The sequence below is a fragment of the Rhinoraja longicauda genome, chromosome 5, assembly GCF_053455715.1.
Source record: "Rhinoraja longicauda isolate Sanriku21f chromosome 5, sRhiLon1.1, whole genome shotgun sequence".
Classification (NCBI taxonomy): Eukaryota; Metazoa; Chordata; class Chondrichthyes; order Rajiformes; family Arhynchobatidae; genus Rhinoraja; species Rhinoraja longicauda.
This window is the reverse complement of record NC_135957.1, coordinates 47,016,053-47,031,324: the sequence shown is the minus strand read 5'-3', so window position 1 is coordinate 47,031,324 and position 15,272 is coordinate 47,016,053. Positions and strand designations below refer to the sequence as shown.

Genomic DNA, 15,272 nt, shown 5'->3' with positions numbered 1-15,272 from the left:
CCCCAGGACTGCGTCCTTAGCCCCCTACTGTACTCCCTGTACACACATGACTGTGGGGCCAGGTTCAGCTCAAACTCCATCATCAAGTTTGCTGATGACACTGTGGTGGTGGGCCGGATCTCCAACAACGATGAGAAGGCCTACCGGGAGGAGGTGGCTGATCTGGCACTCTGGTGTCAGGACAATAGCCTCCTCTTGAATGTCACTAAAACAAAGGAGCTGATTGTGGACTTCAGAAGGGCTAAACATCCAAGGACGTACACGCCACTGGAGATAAATGGGTCTATTGTGGATAGGGTGAGCAGTTTTAAATACTTGGGAGTCCGCATCGCAGAGGATCTGACGTGGGCAACGCACATTGCCGCACTGGTGGGTAAGGCTAAGCAGTGCCTTTACCACCTTAGACAACTGAGGAAATTCAGAGTGTCTCTGAGGATCCTTCATTGCTTCTACTCTGGGGCTGTAGAGAGCATCCTGTCCGGCAACATTACAGTCTGGTTTGGGAACAGCTCTGCCCAGGACAGGATGGCCCTGCAGAGAGTAGTGCGTTCGGCAGAACGCACCATGGGAACTACACTCGTCCCCCTGCAGGACCTATACATCAGGAGGTGCAGACCCAGAGCAAGCAAGATCATGAGGGACCCCTGCCACCCCAGTAACGGACTGTTCCAGATGCTACGATCAGGCAAACGCCTCCACTGTCACGCTGAAAACGGAGAGGATGAGACGGAGTTTCTTCCCACAGGCCATCAGGACTGTCAACTTTTATAACCCCAGAGACTAAATTTTTGTCGACACTAATAGTAACTTATTAACTTTATTTATATGCTGTAACTGTAATTCTTTTCGTGCACAACCCGCAGGCATTGCCACTTTCATTTCACTGCACATCGTGTATGTGTATGTGACAAATAAATTTGACATGACTTGACTTGACTATGTACGAACTTCATGCCGAACATCCTGGCATAGTTAGCATGAAGTCAATTGCTAGAAGTTTTGTGTATTGGCCTGGTATAGACGGTGACATTGAGTCACTGGTGAGCAAATGTAGCGTGTGTCAAAATTGCCGCAGTAAACCACCAAAAACACCACTGCAACCCTGGTCATGGCCAAGTAGACCGTTTCAGAGAGTTCATGTAGACTTTTGTGAAAAGGGTAATGATAATTTTCTGGTAGTAGTAGATAGTCATTCCAAATGGATTGAGGCTAAGCATATGGGATCAAGCACTACTGCTGAGCGTACCATAGACGAGTTGAGATCGATTTTTGCATGTCATGGTTTACCAGAAGAACTTGTTTCTGATAACGGACCTCAGTTTCGTTCAGAACAGTTCAAAGAGTTCATGCAGCGTAACGGGGTAAAACACACACTTGTTCCTCCATACCATCCAGCCTCCAATGGGGCGGCGGAAAGGTCTGTTAGAGTAGTCAAAGAGGCTCTCAAGAAACAGGTTTTGCAGGGTAGTTCAAAGCTCAGCATGAAACATCGTTTGGCTAGTTTCTTGCTTAAGTACAGAACCACACCACACACAACTACGGGTTATTCACCTGCAGAACTGTTGATGAAGAGAAGGCTAAGAATACGCCTAAGTCTAGTTCAACCCAATTTGGCCTCGAGGGTTGAGCATAAACAGTTAAGTCAAAAACACCACTTTGACTTCCACAAAAAGGAGAGGAACTTCAAGCCAGATGAGCAAGTTCGTGTGCTCAGTCCTCCCAACAAGTCCAGTCGAGACCAATGGGATGTTGGGAAAATAGTGGAAGTGTGTGGAACAAAAAGATACTTAGTGGATGTTGGAGACAAGATCAAAAGTGTTCATGTGGATCAAATGATTCCAGCCAAAGATGAACCAAAAACTGAGCATGAATTCCTAATCCCTGAGTATTCATCTGAAAGTGAGTTAGAAAAGACTATTGTGGTTGATACACAAAATTCAGTGAGTACAGATAAAGAAACAGACTTCTCTGGTCAAGGTCAGTGTACTAACATAGAGCCAAACAAGCTAACAGTTGAGTCTACACGTACATCTGTTACGCCTGTTGCACCTGTTACTGTTAAACGATCAGGCAGGAACCGCAAACCAGTAATTAGGTTAAATTTGTAAGTTAGACAACTCACTCTACAAGTAAAACGAAAATGTGTAAATAAACGTGTTATGTTTAGCATTTAAAATTTTGTAAATATGGTTAAAAGTATTGATTTAAATCAAGTATCACAACACCAAAATTGTAACTGAGTACTTGGATTTAATACTTAAAAAAAGGGAGAGCAGTGTAATGTATTCATGCATATTCATGTGCCATGTTAATGAGTGGGTGTTCCTTGAGCCGAGAATGCTGGGTAAATAAAGGCCGGTGTGATTCAGGCAACTAACGTGTGAGTGTACTTTATCTTTATGCCGTGCTGAACATAACATTGATAAAGGTAAATTAGATTAGATTTGTTTTTTTTGTCATATGCACAGGATGCAAAGAAGTTCATTGTCCACCAGAAGCTTACAGAGTAAATAATATACATATAATAATAACAAATAACAAAACCAATAACAAATAAATACAATGGTGAGTCCAAAGCAGCAGATTATTGCAAGATTGTAGTGCAATGTGAAGCATTGCAAAAACTATTGAAGTAAAATTTCAGAATAACCGAATGAGGTAGAGTTAAGAGTATGTGACAGGATCCCCTAGAAGGAGAAGATAACGATGGGGAAGTTACATTTGATCTCTGTCTACTTTGTTATTACCTTCTCCTAGCTAACAATGATCTATTCTACATTTCCCGTGACATTCACCCCCTTTGATGTCTCATTCTCACACCTACACTTCCTTATCCTTGTATCTCCCCTCCCCTACTCTCAGTCCGAAGAAGGGTCTCGACCCGAAACGTCAACCATTCCTTCTCTCCAGAGATGCTGCCTGTCCCGCTGAGTTACTCCAGCATTTTGTGTCTATCATGGGGAAGAAGTTGTACTTAAGTCTGGCTCTCAAGTTCTTGTATTTTCTTCCAGTAAATGCTGAACTATAGAGCTATGCCTCATTCCTCAGAAGGTGAAAGTCCTGCTGAGTTACTAATACATAGAAAGCTCACAACCTTAGTTCAGGCAAATCTTGAGGGAAGAGTGAAAGAGAGTCACTTAAGACAGACGAGATACTTTGATTCAAGCCAGGAAGAGGAACAAATCAAACATGCTGATCGTGTTTGTGTTACAATCCCCTAGCCATTATGATACCCAGAACAGCTTGTTGGAGTAATGATTGAAGTATGAGACACAGAGAAGTCTTGTGAAAATAGGAGCTAAAAATCAGAAGTGCTCATGTCAAACATTAATTCCAGTTAGTGATACACAAAAGAATATCAAATTGTGTGAATAATAAGGTTTTCAGAAGTTGATCCAATGAAAACTTGAAGAATCAACTGAATCGATTAAAGAATAAGCTTCGACTGAACCAAGTTACAGTTACAAGTCAAGAAGTAGAGTCAATATCAAAGCTCTTGTGCACTTGAGAAGCTCAAAGAAACTCAAAAAATACTTTTTAAAAAGAGGAAACCCGTGCACAATATGAAAATATATGGTATATTTATATATTTATATATTCATATTATATATGAAGTATATGAAAATATATGAAGTATCAGTCTGAAGAAGGGTCTCAACCCGAAATGTCACCCATTCCTTCTCTCCTAGGTGCTGCCTAACCTGCTGAGTTACTCCAGCATTTTGTGATACCTTGAAGTATAGGTATGATTTCCAGTGTAATTAGAGGTTGCACCTATTCAAGCAGGGTTTCACTCTCCTCTATCCCCTGCATTACTTGTGATTAATGTGACAAATGTATTCATACACAAACAATATTGTGCAGCAAGGTAAAGTGGGTGACCACAAATAAGCAGCCCATTCCATATCTCTCCAAATACTAAGTTCCATTATCTTCACTGGAGGTAGTAATATTTTGGAATTCTTCAGGAACAGCTTTTTCCTAACAACTATCAGGCTCTTTTGTTTTGCACTAATATTTGTCTTTTGTTTACTTTATTGAACTTTCTTTTGGTTATTGTGTTATATGTGTGGTGTGTACAAACCTGTTATGCTGCTGCAAGTTGGTTTTTAATTGTTCTGTTCTCGATAGATATGACAATTAAACACTCTTGACTCTTGAAAATTGTCTGCAATTGTATCTGCAAACACTCACAGAGGGTAAAAAGCATGCACTTTTTTCCTGCACTTATTAAAATTGCTTTGCTTAAACTCTTCAATTTTTCTACTTCTGTACACATCTAAGAATTTTATGGTTTGATATATATTTCCACTCCTTCACAAATTGTGCCTCCCTATATTTATTATCATTAAATTGAATCTTGAATTTATCTGCCCAAAATTCAAGTCTCTCTCTGAGTTAAAACCTCACCTTGTTGCCTTCCGTCTTCCCCATGATATCATATCGAGCCAGGATCAGATCATTTATTTACTTTAAGAAGAGCAAAAAGCTAGATGCTTCACGAGCAGCCCTATTTCCCCAATCCAAAAATACCTATAGACCAATGGTCACAACATTTTATCTCTCAACCAATTCCTAGTTCTATATTACCTCATCTTATTTTGTAGACAAGAGGCACCTCATCAATGCTTTTTGGAAAATCTAGGCATTTCCTTTTTCAATGGTTGGAGATACTTCTTGAAAATTTGTTAGTCATAACTTGCTTTTTAATTATTTGTGCTGGCTGCCTTTAATTAACCTATAATCTTCCACCTGGTTTATTGCTTCATTCTAATCCCTAGATACTTTGCTCTACGTTAATAAGCTTGCTATATTTTTTCCACAAATCAATGATAGTTTTTAAAATCACAATGTAAAGTAATTACGCACACATTAATCTAACTGTTCAGGAAGAAGCTAAAGTTCCATAAATGCAATTGTTTCCTAAATGGTTGCAGCGTTTTTCATCCATTGCTCCATCTGATAGTTCTAAGCCCTGATCGCTCTCTGTAAAAACAAAAGTTTCCAGAAATCAGCACTATTTTTTTACTGGTTTAAACCCGTTTTTTAATGATATTCAAATAATGTGTTCAATGAAATAATCTTGAGTTAATGCTTCAATTCACTTAGCAAACACTCACAGAGGGATGTCTTTTGATGTCTTGATGTCTTTTAAACTCCAAATACCAAAATGGTGATCTTAAATTTCCATCCCAAACAGATGGGAATCCAATAAAGCTGCTACTCTGCTCATACATGAAAGCTAAACTGTATGAAGGTCGGGTCTGATCAGCACATGACCATCAGAATTCAGGCATGAGATGGATACCTTGCTATAGCATAATCATGGGATGACACTAAATCCTCTTCCTTCCAGAGTTCAAGCCTGGAATGGCATAGGGAAGAGACAATCCTCTGGGCAGCCTCCACTAAACCAGTGGGTCGAAGGATTTAGAATGCCATGGAGAAGCATGTCTGCCACTGGATAAATATCTGCAGTCATTGTCCGTGTGTTGGTGTTGGTGGCGTGAGCCACAGGGTGTTGCATGTGTCTAGTGCCCTGGTATAAAACCAGATGCTGCTGGCTAGCAAATATTGCGAAAAAGGTAGTCGAGTGCGTAAGCCTCCCCCTGCCAGTACATAACCTCTGCATCATCAAGACTCTCGCAGTGCCTCCTCGTGGCAACACAAGGTAACTGGGGCCACCTTCAGTCCCAGGCTAAACTGCGCGGGGATCTCGGAGGAGCTCTGGCCCCCAGAGATGCAACGTGCAGGCCCACTAATGTGTGGACACGTCCTGATGCCCATCAACCAGGTCCCAACTATAGGTTAAAAAGCACCCCGCTGCCTCGTGGGTAAGGCTCAGGAGAGCCAAAGGCACTGGAGCTGGAGTCCCTAGAGATGGTCCGCTGATCCGTTGTGCGACCGACCGCCTTCCGGCAACTCCTGCAACCAAGTAGGCCCCAGACATAGCAGCCATGCCGTTCCTCTGGAATCAGCCTATTAGGTCGAGAGGGGAATGCAGATGCTGGGCAAATTTGTATTCCCATTTACTTGCCCAGGCTCAGCGGCCAAATCAAATGGAGAGGACACTGAAAAATCCCCGTCTACAAGCAGGATAACGTCAAGCCGCACCATCATCTCCCACAGATGGACGGATGCCAGAAACAGAATGTCAGTGTCACAAGCGATACTACCTGAAGTAATGTCGCAGCAATCGCCCAACGTATTTTGACTGCCATAATCACATAACAGCTTCAGTAAGAGCATATCAGTGATCATAGTCCGGGATATGCTACTCACGATACTCCCTTAGTCCATTTTTTATGGCCTTACCAAAGAATATTTCTCTCTGTTACAATTGTTAGAAAATTGCCTGTCAGGCACAGTAGATAATTTTTCTTGTACAATAGACTATTAGAGTGTTTTTTTCTCTGAGGGGAACTGCAGTATTTTGTGGTTTGTACCGACACTCACTCTTCTCCCCTCTCCCACCAGTGCAAACACATGCCTCCAGTTTCAGGGACAGTTTCTACCCACCTGGTATCAGGCAACTGAACCATCCTACCAACAACAGAGAGTAGTCCTGAGCTACCATCTATCAAATTGGAGAACCTCTAACTATCTTTGATTAGACTTTACTGGAATTTATCTTACACTTGCACTAAATGTTATTCACGTTATTCCCTTTATAATAATAATAATAATAATAATACATTACATTTATATAGCGCTTTTCTAACACTCAAAGACGCTTTACAAGGTTTACTAAGACATAAAAGAAAATAAGTAGATAAATGAGTTAACGAAGAGAAAAGGAAAAAGAAGGAGAGGTAACGGTCAGTGATTGAAGGCAGTGCTGAACAGATGAGACTTCAGTGATGTTTTGAATGTGGTGAGTGAGGAGGAGTCTCTGACGGTTTGGGGTAGTGAGTTCCAGAGGGTGGGAGCAGCGATGGAGAAAGCCCTGTCCCCCCAGGATCTGAGTTTGGTCCGGATGGGGGGGGGGACAGGAGGTTAGCAGCAGCAGAGCGGAGGGTACGGGTGGGAGTGTGTCTGTGGAGGAGGTCAGTCAGGTAGGATGGGGCCAGGTTATGGAGGGCTTTGTATGTCATGAGGAGGATTTTGTACTGGATTCTCTGGGGGATGGGGATCTTTGCACTGTGGATGACTCAATTGTAATCATATATTGTCTTTCCCATAACTGGTTAGCATGCAACAAAAGCTTTTCACTGTACCTTGGTACACGTGACAATAAACTAAACTAAACTCAACTCATATTCCAGAGATTTTATGTGTAGGAAGGAACTGCAGATGCTTTTTTACACCGAAGATAGACACAAAATGCTGGAGTAACTCAACGGGACAGGCAACATCTCTGGATAGAAGGAATGGGTGACGTTTCGGGTCGAGACACTTCCTCAGACTGAGGCGAAGGGTCTTTACCCGAAACATCACCCATGCCTTCTATCCAGCGATGTTGCTTGTCCCGCTGAGTTACTTCAGCATTTTGTGTCTATTTCCAGATATTTTACAATTTCACTCCCATGCATTAAATTTGACATTGTCAGGGTAAGGAGATTGTAGTCAGTCTGTTCAATAAAACAGCATGCCATTTTTTTTCAATCATAATTAATGTAAGCTTAAATATAAGCATGATAAATATTTGCTTAGGAAATTATGCCACTCTGTGGGACATGAGGCTTTATATCAACATAACTATATTCCATAGAAAATGAAAAATCTCATGAATTATCCGGAAGAATGCATATAATGCTAGTTTCCAGTGTATCGAGTATTGTGTACATCTTGGTACCATCTAATTGATTTCTTGTCTAATGTTGTAACAGGATTCAGACTCAGGCACCTCGCAATGTTTGAACAGGAAGGTCAGACCGAAGAGGCTCAGGTGTTATTGGCAGAATGACTGAATGCTATGGGACTGTGGAGCTGCAGTGAGTGTTCTTTAACACACATTATTGTCTTGTCTTTTAGTTCCACAGATTTAGGCATCGTGTGATAGATTGCTCCATCCATTGATAGAAAGTATCACTTTTTCTTTAAAAAGACACAGTCTGCTGGAGTAACTCAAAGGGACAGGCAGCATCTCTGGAGAACACAGGTAGGTAATGTTTCAGGTCGGGACCCTTCTTCAGACTGGTCCAAAGAAGCAGCTTGTACATTGTTTGAATCACCTTGCTATCAAAGAACATGGTCTGGTTCTGGCAACTCCACTGAGGGGAAATATTGCTGGGAACAAGTAGCCTGAAAACTAGTCTAGTGCACAGCAGCACTGAAAGGAGAGAAATAAATAAATTACATTAAACCAAAGAAAAATTATGTAGTTTGCTCAATTTAATATTCTGAAGGCTTTACGTATTTTAGAGAATTTTGTTTTGAGAAGCATTTAATGGCAGACATAGCTAAGAAAAAGTGAGAAAGTAGAACTAAGATACTGCCGCTGCCGGTCCCAGCCCAAATCGTCATGTATTGACACCTGTGTGAAAGAAGTGTGTAGGAAAGAACTGCAGATGCTGGTTTAAATCGAAGGTAGACAAAACATGCTGGAGTAACTCAGCGGGTCAGGCAGCATCTCTGGAGAAGGAATGGGTGACGATTCGTGTCGAGACCCTTCTTCAGACTCTTTCGGGTCGAGACCTTTCTTCAGACTGAAGAAGGGTCTCGACCCGAAACGTCACCCATTCCTTCTCTCCAGAGATGTTGCCTGACGTGCTGAGTTACTCCAGCATTTTGGCAGAATGAGAATCTCCCTACTCAACCAAGGTTTCTGGTTAGGATACACCGTAATTGGCTTTATCGGATCGCAGTCTTCAATGCATTTCTATATGAAATCAGTGACGACTGAGGTATACTCCTTCAAGCTGAAGTGGTCTTGAATATGTTCCAGCCACTGATTCAAGAGAAAGAAACGAGGCTAATTTTATAGCTAAAGTTACGCTAAAATCAATGAATTGCATAATGCACAGGGAGATTTTCTGGCCTAGGAAGCCTGTGCCGTCTCTGTGATAACGCTCTCCAATTACCACCACTTTCTCTTATCCTAAATAATTTATTTCTCTTAATTGTATATTTGCTTCTCATTTCTGTAATAACTTCAGAGTGTGGTACAAAGCATAACCACATATCATAACAAATATTCTAGAAACAAAGAACTGCAGATGCTGGTTAATACACAAAAGGACACAAAATGCTTGAGTAACTCAGTAAGTCAGGCAGCATCTCTGGATAGGTGACGTCTCAGGTCGAGGCCCTTTTTCAGTATCCTCTGTTTACCAACTTATCTATACTATATTCTTCTTCCTTACTTCATCAAAGGCCAAAATGAATTTAAACTTCACTATCAAATCACCCAGCAGCAGGGGTGCAGTGCTGCCAGAGCTCACTGGAGCTCCGCTCCGGCACCTCTGCAAAAAAAGCCAAAATAAACAGCAGGGAATTTTAACTAGCGGGGAATTTAACAGCGGCCGCACCGGCACCAGTGACAGCTCCGGCACCTAAAAAAATAACACTGCAACACTGCCCAGCAGCCTTCTCGACGCTAAAGAAGTCACGATTCTTTAAGGTCTTCACTGAAGTCCCATATCTCAGTAACATTCCCAAAAGACCTTTCTTAACCCTCATTATGGATCTTGACCTTCTACTCTACAATGTATTTTGCTTTGCTGGGCTTAGCTAATGATTTATATTGTAGTTTTTATTGTTTTGCACCTGCTTTGTGATTTCAAGTGCACTTTATATTTTCTCTCCTTATCCTTCCCACCAAAATTTATAAAATCACACTTCTCTGCATTAAATTTATTAGCCTAATACAAGCTGCATTTTATATTTTTTACTCCTGCAATATAAACATTGTGGTAAGCCAGGAAAAATGGTAAGGTAATGAGTACAATTTGCACAGCAAGCAAGCCAAAGGACATTTTGAGTACGCCTGTTAATAAATCAGAAGACCTTTAAAGTGACCAATATCTTAAAGGCATTTATAATTCATTTATAGTTTGTGAAAGACTGCAAGAATAGCACTAATCTAATCCATCTCTTTTACCTTCTCATTAGCAGGCCACTAATTTTACATTTCGCTGCTAATGGCTTTTAAAATTGAGGTACACAAATAATCATGTTCTGCATAAATTAAAGTAGGTCACACCAAGGCCATCGTCTCTGAACATTGTAATGAGAACATTGATATTGAATGTTGAAAGACTTTAATATTTTCCTTCTCTTTCTTTCATTAATTCACCTCTTCATCTGTGGATTTGAAAATTAATTAAAACTAATCTTAATTTGAACAGAGAATCAGAGGGATCATACAGAACCATATTTCTTTCTTTAATAATTCTACCAGAAATGTTGATATGAATAAGAAATTTTATAATGTCAGGAGAAAATGCTTACAGATTAGTTGACTGATCATTGCAGCCCTAAATTCTCAGGCTGGTGCTGGGTTTTGGGTTTATGTTAATGTCATTAATGATTAAGTAATGCAACATTCAGCTGCTACGCAGTCAAATGGAAAGTCAATATATAATTCTCAGGCAGAATTTGAAATTGGTATATGCAAATGTCATTTGCCTGAACTTATACTTAAATCTCTTATGAAGGTAAGTTTTCCTTGGCTTCTAAAAGACTTTCTTACAATATGGAGAAGCAAGACTTCTATGAGTAAACAAGGCTTAGCTTTTGATGGAAGGGTGTTATTCTGGCTGGTGGTCTGTGACTGATGTAATTCCACATGGGATCTATGGCTATTGATGGCTATTGATCGTGATACATATATGTAAATGATTTGGACATGAATGCAGATGGGTTGGTTACTAAGTTTGCAGACACCTTTTTAAGGTTAAGGGGAATAGATTTAATAGGAATCTGAGGGGTAACTTTTTCACACAAAGGGTGTTGGGTGTATGGAACAAGCTGCCAGAGGAGGTAGTTGAGGCAGGGACTATCCCAACATTTAAGCAATAGTTCGACAGGTACATAGATAGGGCAGATTTGAAGGGATATGGGTCAAATGCGGGCAAGTGGAACTAGAGTAATTGGGACACGTTGGCCGGTGTGGGCAAGTTGGGCCGAAGGGCCTGTTTCCACACTGTATCACACTATGACTATGACTCTATTTACACCAACATTGGTGCAGCTGTGGGCACTCAGCAAGGCTGTCAAAGGATACAGCGGGATATAGACCAACAAGAGAAATGGGTGAGAGATGACAGATGGAATTTAATCTGACCAAGTGTGATGTATTGCACTTTGGGAGGTCGAATGTACGGGGAAAATATACAGTTAATGGCAAGACACCAACAGCATTGATGTGCAGAGAGATCTTGGGGCCCCTGTACTTTCTGCCTGGTCCATGTTTTAGCCTTATCTACTGCATTGTTGCTGCTCTGAGTAAGTTAGATCAATTGTATCCCTCAGTAAAAACAGTTCTGTAGAGTTCACCTTCTCCTGTTGAGACTGCTAGAATATATTTCACTTAAGATTTTTCTATCCATCAAGATTCATCTCATTGATTTACACTAGATTTGACCTCGGAATAAGAATGCATTGTGCTGACCAGCAATAACATCCAGCAACCACATTTCCTTTGATGAAATTGTTTTCACCTGGAATATTTATACCCTTCATTCCTTTGTCCCAGTTGACTCGAACTGTTGGGATTTTTACACAGCTGCCTCATCTCTTACCTAAGCTATAGTGGATCACAGTGCAATGTGAAGCTTTACATAGAACAGATGTTTGTTGAAATTGCAGCTTGATATGCATAAATCCATTGACTGATGCTCATTCAATAATTCTCCCCAGTGTGAACTGACAGTCTGCTATTCTGGCACCATTTCATTTTTTATTAAATTTGACCTGCAAACTGCAAGTGACAGTGTTTGTCAACATCACAAGTGGTTCTTAACAAGGCCGTGTTGTCAGCGGTCAAGGTCAGTCTCAAATGCTGCTAAGAAAATTAATGTCCAGATAACTTATGAGCTGCAACACACCAGCCTTGCTGCTACAAACATTTCCTGCAGTTGCAAGTCAGTATGGCACAGGGCACAGATCGGGAGCAATGTAATCTGGCCCATTTAATTCATTTAATTCCACATTTAATGTTCAGGCTCTTTGTCCATGGAAAAAGAGTTTTCAAATGCAAAAAGAGCCAAAAGGAAATATGGCCTCCTTTAGGGATCTAGGGCACAGTATTCACCAGAAAAGGGGTAAAACAATGACATCAAAATACATATGGAAGTTAGTTCAATGTTTAGGAACGAAGCGCCGATGGTAGTTTACACCGTAGATGGACACAAAATGCTGGAGTAACTCAACGGGACGGGCAGCATCTCTGGAGAGAAGGAATGGGTGACGTTTCGGGTCGAGACCATTCTTCAGACAACAATATCATCAACAACTTCCCCTGGACCACCCATATTAAAGCAACAACCAAGAAAGCACACCAATCCCTCTACTTCCTTAGAAGGCTTAGGAAATTCAGCATGTCCCCACCAACTCTCACCAACTCCTACAGATGCACCATAGAAAGCATTTTATCAGGATGCATCACAGCTTGGTCTGGGAACAGCTCCATTCAAGATCGCAAGAAATTGCAGCGAATTGTGGACACTGCCCAGATCATCACACAAACAAATGACTCAATTTATGCCTCATGCTGCCTCACCAAGGCCAGCAGCATAATCAAGAATGAGTTGCATGCTGGCCACTCCCTCTTCTCCCCTCTCCCATCAGGCAAAACGTATAAAAGTGTGAAAATGCACACTTCCATATTCAGGCAACTGAATCATCCTACCACAACTAGAGAGCAGTCCTGATTGGTGACCCTCAGACTATCTTTGATCAGACTTTACTGTCTTTATCTTGCACAAAACGTTATTCCCTTATCATGTATCTGTGCACTGTAAATGGCTTGATTGTAATCATGTATTGTCTTTCCGCTGGCTGGTTAACACAAAACTAAAGCTTGGTACAAGTGACAATAAACTAAACTGAACATTACAGAAGTGTTCCCGCCAGTCACTGAAACCATTGTCATTGAACTGCTAAGCTAGAACCCATTCAGTCAGGAGTGCCTTTCATTTATTCACATGTCAACAGAGTCTTCAGATCCCACCTTATTGCTTGTCTCTGCAAATTGGCCAAGTGCATGAAAACAGCTTTGATTATTGCTCAAATCCATTATAACAGTGCCACCATTCATAAGCAATAATTCTTGCTACGTCTATGCCTTGAGCTGCTGCTGTTGTTACTGTAGTTGCCATTGCTCGGTCCGGCGGCAGCGTAAGTAACAGGAAATTCAATACTGTCTGCCAGCTGAATTATTGGTGTTCTATGGATCTACTCAACCCTGTTGATGTCATGATCAAAAGGTCATGTGATAGGAGCAGAATTAGGCCATCTAGTCTCCTCCAGCATTCAATCATGGCTGATCTATCTCTCCCTCCTATCCCCATTCTCCTGCCATCTCCCCATAACCCCTGACACCCGTACTAATCAAAAATGTAATTTCCAGGAAGCAGGACCTCAAGCATTACCTGTTCTGCACTCCACCTTTATTGAAGCTACTCAAGTTAATTTGGTTGGAAGCCGATGTCAGAAACACGCAGCTTGTGAATTCAATCACCGGGGAGATGAACATATTACAAGTCATTGCCCTAGTTATCGAGTGCCGTGAATGTTTTCACATTTGCAACAGCAGGGCGAACATGCGATGTGCAGCTTATGCAACCCTGATCCATGACCTCCATCACAATCTAGTTTCCAGCCAAGCATGCAGCAAGAGGACAGGCGGAGAGCACACGGCAAGAAGAGAAACGACAATTGCTGGCAGATGTCAGTTGTGCTACTATATTAAATATAGAGCTATAAAGTTCACCATCAGTCACATAACCAAACAGTATAGCTATAGACATTTCAATCAGGTAATATATTTTCTACGTAAATACAAGAGCTAGGTTTTAATGTCTTCAAAACGAGCTTTAAAGACTGACATCTTAAATCCCTTTCCAGCAAAATCACATTGGTTTTTCAAACAGATATGGACTGTGTTGGTGATCTTGCAGAAGCTGCTTTTGTAATCCCTTCAAGATAAATCAATTTGCACCCCAGGAAGCAGTTCGCTGGCTGTGAATAGGCACTACCTCTCACTTGCACACCAATTCACATTTCAATATAGATTTCTAGATTCGCAATGATCAGATACAAATGACGTAAGGTGAGAAGAGTGGGGCTGATATTTTCATGTTTTATCCTGTATCAGGCTACTGGGTAAAACATGAAAATAGCTTAGTTATTCTCTGATGCATACAAAAGTGTATTAAATAGGTGTTGTTTGATGATCTTTCTGTTCTCTTGATCTAAAATCAACATGTTTTAAGGCCTTTTCCCACATGTTCCACCATTCCTGGGACATGTGGAGGAAATAGGGGAGGTCCTGAATTCATATCAAAGATCAAAGGAAATTGTTTGCAGGTGAGCGAGGCTCAGGTCAGAGTGGGATACAGGATTGAAGCATGAGGTTTATCATAGTCAAGCTGGGAGTTGAGATTGCAGTTCCGGAGGATGAGATTGAGATGTAGGAATGAGGAACTACAGGTGCTGGTTTACACAAAAGGACTCAAACTCAGTGGGTCAGACAGCATCTCTGCAGAACATGGATAGGTGATGTTTTGGGTCTGGACCCTTCTTCAGACTGATTGTAGGAGGGGAGAAGAAAGGACGAAAGTTGGAACACACGGTTGAGAGCCTACAGTAAAAGACAGTTGGTGCCAGGGCCGTTTTTACAGCATTATGGGCCCCCGGGCAAAGCAGTGTACTGGGGCCCCTACCGTTACTCTCCCCCACCCCCCTTTCCCTACCAGCCCCCCCCCCCCTGTCGTGCCGGCGAAAAGCACTTACCGAAAAGCACTTAGCGATGGACTTAGGAGTTATAATAGTAACTTATTAACTTTATTTATATGCTGTAACTGTAATTCTTTTTGTGCACAACCCGCAGGCATTGCCACTTTCATTTCACTGCACATCGTGTATGTGTATGTGACAAATAAATTTGACTTGACTTGACATTGTTGCGAAAAGCACTTACAGATCGCTGTGAGAAGCACTTAGTGACCGAAAATGTTGCGAAAAAAGCACTTATTGAACCTACATTTTTAAAGTAGTATTTATTTATTGCAAGTCACTTAACATACACAGATCAGCATGGGGCCCCTATGCTCGTGGGGCCCCGGGCAAGTGCCCATCAGGCCCATGCGTTAAGACGGCCCTGGTTG

At 41.5% G+C, this 15,272-nt stretch overlaps 1 protein-coding gene across 1 annotated transcript in view; it reads left to right on the top strand.

Annotated features, from left to right (window-relative positions):
- Positions 1 to 2,338: 2,338 nt before the first annotated feature.
- gckr (glucokinase (hexokinase 4) regulator) overlaps positions 2,339 to 15,272 on the top strand; it is a 49,860-nt gene continuing 36,926 nt past the window's right edge. The window contains exon 1 of the mRNA XM_078400142.1: positions 2,339 to 2,380. The gene's annotated coding sequence lies outside the window, so the exon portion shown is untranslated. The remainder of the gene's footprint in view (positions 2,381 to 15,272) is intronic.